This window comes from Apodemus sylvaticus, chromosome 14 (genome assembly GCF_947179515.1).
Source record: "Apodemus sylvaticus chromosome 14, mApoSyl1.1, whole genome shotgun sequence".
Classification (NCBI taxonomy): domain Eukaryota; kingdom Metazoa; phylum Chordata; class Mammalia; order Rodentia; family Muridae; genus Apodemus; species Apodemus sylvaticus.
Genome location: NC_067485.1, coordinates 25231038 through 25243973, shown reverse-complemented (window position 1 = coordinate 25243973; position 12936 = coordinate 25231038). Strand labels below are relative to the sequence as shown.

The window sequence follows — 12936 nt, the reverse complement described above, 5'->3', positions numbered from 1 at the left end:
CACAGAGAGAAGAAACTTCTAGAAGAATGCTGAGTGGTATGAAGTGAGTTAGAATGGAAGTCTGGGGAAGGAAAACTCTTTTCCAGAGAGAAGGCAGGAGGGTCAAGGGAACAGAGGGGAGGGTTAAAGACTCCTTAAAATATATACAAACTAAAGACTCAAGTTAATAGCAGGCTAGACAGAGAGTTGAGGGAGAAAGACCCCAGAGTCTGCTGATCTTGATTAGTTTCTCACTCGCTGCTGGTTCTTGGCTGAATATTTTATCAAATGAGAGCCTCTGTTTCCTTGTATGTGAGGAAGTGTAATGTAGTGTGGTTTACTATGTGCCTTGAAAGGATCCCCAGGTGCTAGTCAATAGTCCCTTTGACCTCAGCTGCTAGAACTGCTTGAACCTATGATCTCTGATACTTCTGGGAATAGGGGAGGATACAGAAAACCAGCAGAGGCTGAGAGAGAGAGGAGTAGGATGCAGGTGACAGAGGAGTAGAGTTAGAGGAGACGGTTGGTGCAGGAAGAAAGAAGATTGAGTAGGGTGAGAGAAGACGGTTCAGAAAAGAGAGTGAAGAGAGTAAAAGAGGAGACAGTTGAGTCAGAAGAGAGATTGTTAGGATACAGTTAGAAGAACCAAGAAAGAACTCACAAATATCAAAAACACAAAAACAAAAACAAACCAAAACAAAACAAAAGAAGAGATGCTACAATTGGCGCTCAACATTCAACTGTGTCCTATTTTCACTCTGCTCAATCTTTTTCTCGCACCAGTGTTGGTTTTGGATCACATGACCCAGCATGCCTCATCTTTTTATAGTTAAATATCTGAGCAACTCTATGAGACTCCTCTTCTCTAAAGCTTGATAGGAAAGAATGGTGCATGGCATGGGCCTCATTGATTAGAATTGCATTTAAATGTCTTTACATCCGTCTCTAGGGTAAGTAAAGCTTAGTAATAAAACTGATTTTTTTTCTCTTATAATAGTCTGGTAGCACACCTCACACCTCCAAACTATACATTCAGAAAAACAGAGAGAAACCTTCTTTTTTTCCCCTGTTTGGTTGAGCAGCTTCTGTCCCCATTCCCATGGCCATCAATGCACAGCTTGCTATCGCTTTGAAGGAATATTGACAAGCTGAGTTTGTGAAGCTGTCCATTGGTTAACATGTACCCATGTCCACTGGTGCCAAAGAGAGTGGAAACTTTGATTTTTTTTTTTTTTTGGTCAAAACTTGTGAAGTTACCAATTTGCCACTGTAATCCCTCCTTTGTGCCTTTCCCCCTCATATAGCTTTGAATCTTGTTTGCTTGGGGAAGGAAGATTGCAGCTCACTCTTCTCCACCTTGGTGGGCATGTTCTCTATTGAACATTCTTCTATTCCAAGCACCATTGTTGAGAAGTTGGTTGCTGTTCAGCTTGTAGATCTGATTTGGTTTTGAGTAACATTGGCTAGGTTGATCAAATTTGCCATAAGCAGGCTGAGTATCACCCCTAGAACCCATGTAAATGTGGAAGAAGAGACCCAATGCCACAGAGTTGGCCCCTGCACCCCCTCCACATTTGCCTGTCCATGCATGCATGTACATATGTACACACACATATATGTACACAATAATAAAAAATATATGTCATGTTCAATGGAGCTAGAGATTCTGACTTAGAGGTTTTGTATAGAAACATCAATCAAGTAAGCTAGGTTTGCCGAAGCTCATCAGATGGCTAATAGATGACTCTTCATTGTCTTGTTTTAGCAAGACAGAATGAATGTTCATTCTTCTACTGAAATACCCACAGCAGAGATTCCAAGAAAAGTTAAAGGTATAGTTATGATCAATGCAAAGGCACAGTTCAGTTGACAAACAAGTAGAGAATGGAATATACTCTTTGGAAATATCAAAGAGCTGACTTTTGGAAACATTATGTAAAATTATTCCTTAATTGGAAAGGGTTAGTTTGAGCATTAGAAACAATTTTTGATATACAAGTTTAAAATTGATAAAGACCACAAAGGTATTACTACTATTATAAGCCTCCCCTGATCCCCCAAAAAGAAGAAGCTGAGACTTAGCAATGGTGAGACGAGTCCCTGAGAAACACAGGTGGTTAAAAGCAGAACTGAGGCTCAGTCTAGGGCTCATCACACACAGTCAGTTCCCCTTTCTTCTTTCGCAGTCAGTTTCTTCTAAACAGAATGGGCCCTGTTTGCAGATGGAAGACATGACTGTCAAGTGGGGGCATCAAGTCTTTCAGCTTCCCCTCAGCATCTCCCAGCAGCCTCTCTAGTTCAAGGCCTCCTTTGTCTCTGGAAGTTGTCTCCAGGATCCCAAACTGTATTGCTAAGCCAGCTGAGTGCCGCTTGCCTGCCTCTATCTGCATGTGCACTCCCAGGCAACACTCACGTGGAGATCCCTGGTTGCATTACTTGTTTGGGGACACTACCTGGCAGAGTCAAGGCTCAATAAATATTTGTCAAATCAATGATTAAAAACTGAAGGCGACACTAACAGCTGAATAAACAGGAGTCCCAGGACTCTGCCATTCACATCTCAAGGCTGGCTTATTCTCTGTGTGAAAATGTAGGAAGACTGGGGAAAGAAGGACAAGTGAGTCTACTACCACGAGGGAAGATGTCAGGGTGAAGACACAGGAGGGGGCTGCTATACCCCTGTGTTGGAGAGGAGTTCCTGTAGGAAGTGGTACCCACCCGATACCCATCACTTCTTGCTTAGTCCAAGGCATTACTTGCTAACATCACCCCATTCAGAATCCCTTTTTTACCTTCAAAACCTTACAAAAGCCTTATGACTGCATAACCTCTCTGTGTGTTTATTAAAAATCCCAGAGAAGCACTATGTCTTCTACCATATTTAATTTCTCTGCACAACTGGGAGGTGTCACATGCTATTATTTTATTTCTATGGAGAAAGCTGGGGCCAGGAAACTAGATTTCATCTTCCTAAACTTGTGCTGTAGCCAATAAACAAACAGATTCCTTCTCCTGTTCACCTAGAATAATGCTAAAATTCATACAGGGACAATGATTTTATGTTTTCTCCATAGGGAAAACTAAGCTTTTCTTCTGTTTGTTAAAAACTAATGCTAAGGAGAAATCAGTTGGAATGTAAACAAAGAATATAGAAAATAAAAATATTTAAAAAAAAAACTAATGCTAATGTGTGCATGCACACACACACACACACACACACACACACACACACAATTAGTTGGGCTCCTATTTTAATGCAGTCAATTCCTAATATGGGCATGCACCATTGAAAATCTATCTTGCCACCTAAAGTTCTTCTGTATTATCAACTTTAACAAGAAGCTCGTTTGAAAAATTCCCCTAGAGGAAGGAGGTAGGGGAATGTTGGAATGGGGGAGTCACATAAGCGTTCTTAAGAAAATTCCATGATGATGTCAGCACCGTTCCACAGTTTATATTCTCTACCTGCAATGAAACTGTATGTCTCTACCAAGTTGATAAACAGGAGAACCTTAGAAACCGGTGCTGCCTGTGGCTACCGGTTCATAATACTTCAGTGAGTTGTTTGTTTGATCCTTCACACTGACCTAAATAATCTGCAAGCAATGCCTCCCCTCACCATAGTTCCATACAAACAAACTGTTATTTCCAATGGCAAGTCCCATGGTGACTTTTTATCACCATCAACTCCCCTCTTCCCTCAACCACGAAGTAAATGAATGATGGTATAAAAGGGGAGAGGGTGGACAGAACTGGAAACAGCTTTTTCCTGAAGGTTTCTTTTTTTCTTTTTTCAAAGAACAGTTCTGAATTTATTTTCCTTCCCTTTGCTCTTAGTTTTAATTGTTCACTCCCCCTCTAAACTACGTTTAAGTCCCCAGTGTTCTTCTTTCCCATCCAATGCCAATGATTTGCACTTCTGTCGTCCCTTTCATCTGGGAACCACAAGACCATCTGACGCATCTCTGCTCAGTTTCAGAGGAGTGCTCCCTCCATCCGGTAAGTCCTTTGTTAGCCTTCTCTTCAGAATTCATAGCAAGCATAGACTCCTCCACAAGAGTAATGCCTTCTGGACCATAGGCTTAGGTGATTTCAAAGGGCAGCTGGACTTGGGGAGATGGCGATGTTCTTGTGGGGTAGCAGGTACATGACAGAAAGGGTCATGTGAGTCCACATTGACACCCTGGCTATAACTCAAGATTTCTGACTTACAGGATGCCTCGTTGGGGAAGTTCAATCAGTTATGTTCCTCGGGAAACAGGTGCTTGGGCTTGGATAAGAACTGGGCAGCCAGGCTAACTGCTATCTCTGGCTTGAAAGAGCTCTGCTGCTTTATAGGTAGGTGATTGATATCCAGTACTCATTGAAGTATTCGACTCTGAGATTGTCTCATTTGATTGTTTCCTTAGCAAAGCTTAGGAATAGGGTGACCAAATAAAACCCCAAAGAGAGTCTGTTCACTACAGTTCAAGTTCATTTCCAGAAGGACCCTGATAAAATCTAAAATATTCCATAGACTCTCTGGAAGGAAAAGATCTAAGACTCGTGTTGCAGAGGAGATAGAGAATGATTCTGAATACCTGAAGCCAATTTTCACTTGACAGGTGTGTGATCAATTGAGTGTTGCCTCACAATGTCAGTTACCTTGACAAGTAGGACCAGTTCTAGTGACAAAGCAGGCATGTGATTTATCACAGGTTCAGGTTGCGTGGGCATAGACCTGGGCATCTTATTGGCAAACATACAGTGACTCAGAGCTTAAAGAGTAAGTTTGAAGAGGTAACAGATGTTGTGCTGTCATATTCCTAAGAAAAAGAAAAAGAAAGAAAAGAAAGGAAGGAAGTAAAAGAAGGGAGGAAGGGGGAGGAAGGGAAGGAGAAAGGAAGGAAGAAGGAATGGAGGAAGGAGGGAGGGAAGAAAGAAGCAAAGAAGGAGGAAGGAGGGGGGAGAGAGAGGAAGGAAGGAGGGAGGGAGGAAAGAAACAAGAACCCCATTGGAGGGTAAAAAATTGTGTAAAAGAAAAACTCCGCCTCTGCCCCCTTCACCCTGAAAGACTGCACCGAATCTCTTTAAAGAGAAAATGTGTTTGTTTCAAAACTTTATCAAGGCACCAGTGACTTCTGCTATCTCTCACCAGGTCTTGCCCGTCCTTGCCAAAGAACTTTGGTGAAGCCATGAGCAGCCACTAGCTGGGTAGAAAATAATATCTAAGGACCACGACTTCTGCCATCCACTCCTACTTTCAGATTAGTGCCCCCATCCCAATCCCATCGAGCAAGAACATTCAGGGTCAGAGATGACATGAGAGCACAGGCAGTGAGTCTCACAGCCCTTCCTCTCCCCAACCCAGCATCTCTCCATGTCAGAGAACCAATCTTGTTTTACGTCAGTTGTCATAAGGAAACAAAATTAAAAGAAAGGAAAGGGGGTTGGGGGACTAAAGTATGTTCTGGTAACAGCATATAGATATGCCATAATAAACTTCATAATAAACAGGAAACTTCTAGATGACCATTTTGATGGTGAAAACTTTGAATCAGACAGCTTCGTTGTTTTGGCCTCTGGTAAGGGCAGAAACTGGCGATGGCTGGATCACATGTTGGATTGAGTGGTCACATCTTGAGCCAGAAAGAGAGAAGGAATGAAATGTCAGGTCCCATAATTCTCTTTAACAGTGGCTTTCATCTGAGAAAGCCTTCAATCTGAGAGCTTCCTACTAGGCTCTCCTGTCAGAGGGCCACAGCACCAGCTAGTTCCGCCACCTCAAAGTCTACACCTCTCCAAATGAACCATTCAGGGACACAATATCAAGTCACAGCCATGTGAAAGGCCCATGGCACTGGGCATGTTCCTTCACAGACAACTCTTAGCTACAACACCCTGACCTCTTCCAACTACCTCCGTATTATTTTTCAGCCCTGCTTTTCAGACCTTGGAGTTTCCACCCTAGCCATCTCTTGCCAGTATCATCCCCGCTTTCATTGCAAACACAGGCTGAATATTTTTGTCTCTTTAACTTGAATAGAAATATTATGATGGAAACACCAAAATCAGGTATTATTTAAAGAAGTTGAGCAGAGAAAAACAAATGCTGTATGATTTCCCACATAACATGAGGGATCTAACATAATTATTTTCATTGGACCGTAAAGATGATTTAGTGGGTAAGAGGGATTGCTACACAAATAGGAGGGCCTGAGTTCAAATCCCCGGAACCCATCTAACCAGACCATTGTTGTATGCCCTCTAATTTCAGTGCTGTAGGATGCTGGAGAAAGACAAAATGGTGGGGCTTTCTGGCCATCAGCCTAACTTCAGGTTTGCGGAGCAAGAGATAAGGCAATGAGTCCTAGAGCAAGACAGCAGACATCTTCCTCCAGGACATGCAGGCACATATACTGACACATATACCACACACACACACACACACATATATAATCATACATATAAACAAACAAATGAAATGTAGATAAAAGATGTTGAAGTTGTACTCAAAGAAGCAGGAGGTAGAATGGAATCCCACAGGTTAGCAGTCAGGGTGTTTGACTGCTGCACAGAGGATATCTGGTGGTTAAAGGGAACTTTACAACCATATATCACATTCCTGATGCTTGTTAAGAAATTAGACTTAATTTTCATCCTAAAAAAAGAATGATGTATGAGGTTAATGAACTCAGTTTTGCCCTTAAATAGTATATACTTGATTCAAATTATCATGCTTTCCATGAGAAAGTATACACATAAATATATATACATAAATATATATACATAAATTTTTAATAAGAATTCAGTCTTCAACTCATCAAATCAGCATTGTGAGTCTACACTCCACAACCCAAGTCCTATAGTCACTATTCATACCTTTCAAATGCTCCCCTAATGCTCCCCTAAACGCACACTCATCGCACACCATGATTTATCCATAGACATGACATCAACAACACATACAGACTTTTAAGCCTTACTCAAAAGTAAACTTCAGTCTCTAGGGCCGCATAAGACAATGTAGATGTTTTAAGCACACATCGAGTGGTATGTAAAGATTTTGTAAAGATTTTGACGCCTGCGCGAAGAATAGGGAGCATACAGTTGTGCAGTAAGCAATGAGCCGGTCCTCTGGCCTCTGGAAGGAACACTCCAGCAGGGAGAGAGAGAGCTGCCTGCCGAGTCATCTGAACCCACTCTGAGTGTCCTTCAGCAATCAACTGTGGGCTGCCAAAGGAACAGCAGGCATTCGCAGGTGATGGGTATCAGTTTTCAATATGGGCCAAGGAGATGAACAAGAATCTCCAATCCCATTATAGTGAAGAGATACTTTGGAAATATGTAGTAAAAGGCAATTGTTCTCACCAGGGTTTGCCTGGGTCGCCTTTCTACTTGTAAGTCACTCTCCTGGTGGATAAAGTGAATGATATAGAAACCACTGAATTGGTCTCGACACTAGTCTACTCTGAAGTAAAGGGAACACAGAAAAGCGAAAGCAGGAACATCCTTGGAGCAATTGTTGTGGTGCAAACCGGGGGAAAGGACAGTAGATTCCTAGTGTCCTTCCTCGTTTGTCATCAGCCTTGACCTAGTCAATGGCTTACCCATCACTTGACAGAGATTTAGAAAGCACATTCACTAGATGACTTCTGTGTTGCCTGGAACAGGATGTGAATTGAGAGAAATTCTCTGAGCATAATTAACAATAGGAGGGAAAGGCACTAATGCCTTTAGAAGATGCTTGACAATAATGAAATATTAAGTTCTGTTTCTTCTCCAAAAACTACAGGTTGGAGGAACTGATGGGGTCCCATACAATCTGAATTGACAGCGTGACCTAAACTATTTCAGAAGAAATGAAGACAAGAATGACTCTCTTTTCTGCATTCTTGTGTATCACATTTGAGGGCACTGCTCCGGGCTCATGTTAGAACTGGCCTTTGAGTTGGGAAAGAGGTAAAGCAGACAGCGTAGTTCAAGGCTTTGCAACCCTATCAGATGACAAAAAGTGGAGAGCTCTGAGATAAACTGCCTGGCACGGGATGGTTCAAGGGCCAAAGGCAATCAATCACCTTCCGTATCAGAAGGGTTGTCACAAGAAGGTATCCTGCTGGCTTTGTGGGACTTGTCCTACGGGTAGCAACAGCAGCTGTCAATTATATGGGTGCAATGGCCTTTCAGTACAGGCAAGCGATAAAACTGATCACATCCATGATTTGAAACTCACTGCTGTGCTACCAATGGGAGTCTTTTGATGGGAGGTTTGCCTGGATACATGTCCAGGGGTTGTTGTAAGTTCTCCTTTAGAAATGTGCCGTTGCCATAATGGCGGAGTATAAATATGTTCTAAAGGTCCCCTCCTCCATCCATCTATATAAACTCAATAGGAGAGCTATAACACCACTTTTCTGAATGTCAGAATCCAGGGCTTCTCTTGGAGAAGGTCAGTTCCTTCTGTCCACAAAACAGCATCCCAAATAAAGCCCAGAAAACCTCTAACAGAGGTTCAGGCAGTGGACACACTGGCAGGAGTAAGAGGTAAGAAAAAGCACCTTCTTTTTTCCTGTCCATGGTAAGATGCACTCCATAAAGCATGGAACTCTTTTTGATGCAAGTGCTTTCATTCTAGACAAGCTGTTAATTCTCCCTGCCCCATTCCCTCCATTAAAAAAATTACCAAAATAGCTCAAGGCCTTCATGTAAAAAATGATTTTGAATAAGGTGACACCAACTTCACAGTTTCCTCAACTCTCCAACGCACCTGGGCTTCCTGCCTTCACTGCTCTCAAACAGTGTACTACCCAGGGACTGAGGGTGGCACTCAGAGGCCCAAGTCTGGCATGAGACAAGCCCCACCTTCCATCTCCAGTAGTGCAAACCAATCTCAACCAACAGATAGATACAGGAGGCCCATTTATCAGCATACTTTAAGAAGTTTTCAACCAAATGGTGACTTAGACTAGTTTCGCTTTTAAGGTAGAGAGAGGCTAGGCAAGGTTAGCGCTTTTCTCTGACATATAAAGAGAAGCAGCACTCCAATTGAAGAGCCCCAGGAAGTAACAAGGAAGAGCTGGTGCAGGACAAGGTGATCCAGGCCAACCAAAGAGCATGAAACCTTGGCTTCACTTAAGGTGGTTTCTACCAGATCTGGCTGTTAGCGATCTCCAACACTCAAACAGACCGTAGTTCACCTAATTGACAAGATAGAGCATGTCAGGAGGACCAGGCTGTTCAGACTAGCTGGTGGCCATTTCAAGGCCATGATTTGCCCATGTTCACATTAACCATGGTAAAAGAATCAAGAACCCTCGGCTCTGGACAGTCATGTGCATTGCTTCTCTAGTAACCAGATCAAAGTTCTCATTCAGGATAAGTGATATAAAAATAGGTGATGAAGTCTCCCAAATATCACAACCAGTTTGATTTCTCATAGAGTTTTAAAGCCATACAGCATTTCACACCAGGGCAAATGTTGTAGTATTGCCGCTCAAAATTCAATCCATTTCTTAACTCCATGTGAGCATTTTTATTTTTAGATATAGCATTCCATGTCAGAGGCAATGTGCTTTTTGTTTGTTTGTTTGGTTGGTTGGTTGGTTGGTTGGTTTTGTTTTTAAGATATGTCCCTGGTGTAGAATCACTCTAGAAGCTATTGGAGTGAGCACACTTGTGTCATGTTACAGGGCATATTATAAATACAGTTGTTTCTCTCTTCTACCATTGGGATATCCATCCTATAGGTCTTGGAGGCCACAGTTTCTTCAGCTGTTTCCATGGCTATGCTACACATCAGCTCAATGGAAGAGGGCCTCTGGGTTCCCTTGTAGCTCTTGATGCCATAACCTTCAGAATGAGAAGACCTTCTGGAAGGTGTCTGGGTCCCAAGAGAGCCTATGTGTCTTGTGAGTTATTTTCCTTCTCCCCACATTCAGGATCCAAGGTACCAGGATTTCGGCCAGGTTGGGCTTTGGATGAGCCAGAGCTGAACTATATCCGGCCTCTGCTTTGAGGATGAGTGAGAGGCGAGCCAGAGCTGAACTATATCTGGCCTCTGCTTTGAGAATGAGTGAGAGGCACTGCCTGGGTGGGCTATGCTGGTACAGGTACTGTTCTTCCTCTCTGTCCACTCTGAAGCTCTAGCTCCTGGAATAATTCTGCCACTTGGAATACTTGGTCCACCATGGTGAGTCCCTTGAGGGATGAGTAGCCAGCATCCCTCAACCCTGCCTGTTTCTTAGAACACTGGATACTGTCATGGGCTTACATCATAACCAGAGAATTCACAATGGAATGTAGCCTCACCCTTCACCATTAGAACCTTGTCTCAATAGCCACTGGCCTTTGATTAGGTCATGGCGAGAGAGCGTTATCCAGCAATTCCCTCCAAATTGAGGAGTTTCCTCCTAGTGGGAAGAGGGAAACTCATGAGCCTTAGGAATGAAATGACCCAAGTCCAAGAAAGCTGAACCTCACAGGATTCACAAGGCCTTTCCACAACTTTATAAGAACAACACATTGCCAGGGAAAGGAGGCTCTCTGACCTGGTAAACCGTCTTCAAGTGTAAAGAGCATAGAGGCTGCAGCTTTCCTGAGTTGTCACTCAGCCCCAGCTGGACTTTTCAGTGCCTTTGAGTCACCCATGCTCTTGCAAGTAATCCCACAATGTTCATTGATTCACCAACTAGAACACAGTTGGCATTGTTTGTTTGGATTGTCACTGGCTCCGGATCTGGGGTAAACGAACATTTGTTAGCATCTTCCCCACTCAATGTGTGTGTGTGGGGCACTAGTCTCCCCTTCCTTTGCACTTGACCAGATGTGGCTACTTGACTCGAGTCACCGGCTTCCAGGTGACAGTACCCACATATGATGTAGAAAGACTCTTGGCACAGGGTCCTTGCTGACATCTGATGAACAGAAACTCATGGCCTAAAGATCGATTAGGCTCAAGAACTGTCAGTTCTTGTTGTCCTGAAGCCATTGAACAAACAATACCTGGTCTATCATACTGTGTCTTGGCAAGGCAACTATTGTTGACAATAATTAATGATGCATTTCAAAATGACTGTAGAGAGGACTTTGAATGTTCTCAACAGAAAGAGAGGATAAATGTGTAGGCTGATGACTGTACTGATATATCTGGTCATTACACATTATGATATATTGAATATCACATAGCATTTCCAATAGGTCAAGGAAACTTTATTTTAATTTCAAAACTAGCTCTCTTTGCTGCCAGACCACTACTATCATGGGCTGCATGCGTGTTCCCGACAAGGGCTTGTCCCAATTGGTGCTACCCTACCACTGTAGCATCTCCAGCTGGCAGAAGCTGACATCTAACAATGTAAAGGAACAGATTGACAAACAGGCCAAGAAAGGCCTGACTTCCTCCCAGATAGGTGTCATCTCAGGGACTCACATGGTGTGGCACAGGTTTTGTGACTGGTAACAAAATCTTGAGAATCCTTAAGGCTAACGACCTTGCCCCTGACCTTCCTGAGGAGCTCAACTGTTTAATTAAGAAAGCAGTCTTTGCTCACAAGCACCTTGAGAGGAACAGAAAGGAGAAGAATGCTAAATTCCACCTGATTCTGTTGGGGAGCCAGAATTCACCAGTTAGTTCACTACTATAAGACTAAGCAGGTCCTCTCACCCAACTGGAAATTGAAGTCATCCAGCCTCTGTGGCATAAATTCTCTTGTGCACACAAGCAATAAAATCATTTTAGATAAAAGTTTTAATTATTTAAAATAATGTTTACTAGTTCATCTCAAAGCAGGCTTTTCTTTATAATGAGAAATGAATAAAAAAAAAACCCTAATATGTCTTAGATAATAAGACATCGCATTGCCTCCAAATATCTCCAATTCATTTTGGGGGTGGGTAGGAAGGAGGTATATACATATTAGGTTTGTTTGTTTTGAAAGCTTTGTGAAGATGGATACTTCGCATTTTTATTTGCTCCCTTAAGATGGAATCTGTATTTATTTTAGTAGGATAGTATCAACCCGGTTGATATGGCATAGGATACATGCCAGGACCAGAAAGAATTCTATTTGGGAAAGACCTTTTTTTAAAAAGATACAAAGACATAGGTTTTGATAACATGGTTGATTACCCAAACAGCCATTGGAGTGAAAGCCATGAAAGATATGAGCAAAGAAAACAATGCTTCACCTCTCTTGGTTCCCTCCCAAAATGTTTCCCCCTCAGAGCAAAGGCAAACTGAAACTTTTGATTCCCAGGTCCTCAAGTGTGTTCTTTTCTCTTGATATTAATAACTCCACTTTGCATCGCACGTCTTGGTTTAAAAATGTTTTAGCATCCGTTCGTTTAGGTATTTATAGTTAGGATTTCACACTCGGGCAGAGGTATGTAAGATTCCGTTTGGCTGGGTGTGCAGGCGTAGAGCGCTTTCCTTTACTTGGCTGCATCAGGACAGAGTTTGGGGATAGAGGATATTAGGGAGCCAGAGTAAAAGATCCTGCAACAGTTTCTCCTGCTGGGGAAACCAGCTGCTGTCCTGCTTCAGCGATAAGGCCAGGTTCCCAGAGTCCTTGTACTCAACTAAATTCAAAGACCATTTGCCATTTTTAAAGATTTTTGTTTAAATTATATATGGAATCCCATGTGTCTGAATGGAGGCATGCTCATGCAGATTTAGTTGTCTGCAGAGGCCAGAGGGTCTGAGAACCCCTGGGGCTACGTTAGAGGTAGCTGCAAGTCACCCAAAGCAGGTACTGAGAATTGAACTCTGATCCCCTTGAAGAGCAACATGTGCTATTAACTGCTGTGCCCCCAAAACCAATTTCCAACACATTGGATCCTTAAGTTGCTTTCCTCAAGGAAAGTTTATTTAATTATTTATTTATTTGGGTGAACACGCCTAGCCTGGTGGAACAGTGTTGTGTTGGTGAGGGAAGAAGCATTAGCAACCACAGGACTAGATTACTACAAGTTTCTCTTTGA

The 12936-nt window shown here is 42.7% G+C and overlaps 1 pseudogene; it reads left to right on the top strand.

Moving 5' to 3' along the window:
* The first annotated feature begins 11215 nt into the window (after positions 1–11215).
* On the top strand, positions 11216–11721 carry LOC127664517 (40S ribosomal protein S13-like; annotated as a pseudogene).
* Positions 11722–12936: the final 1215 nt, after the last annotated feature.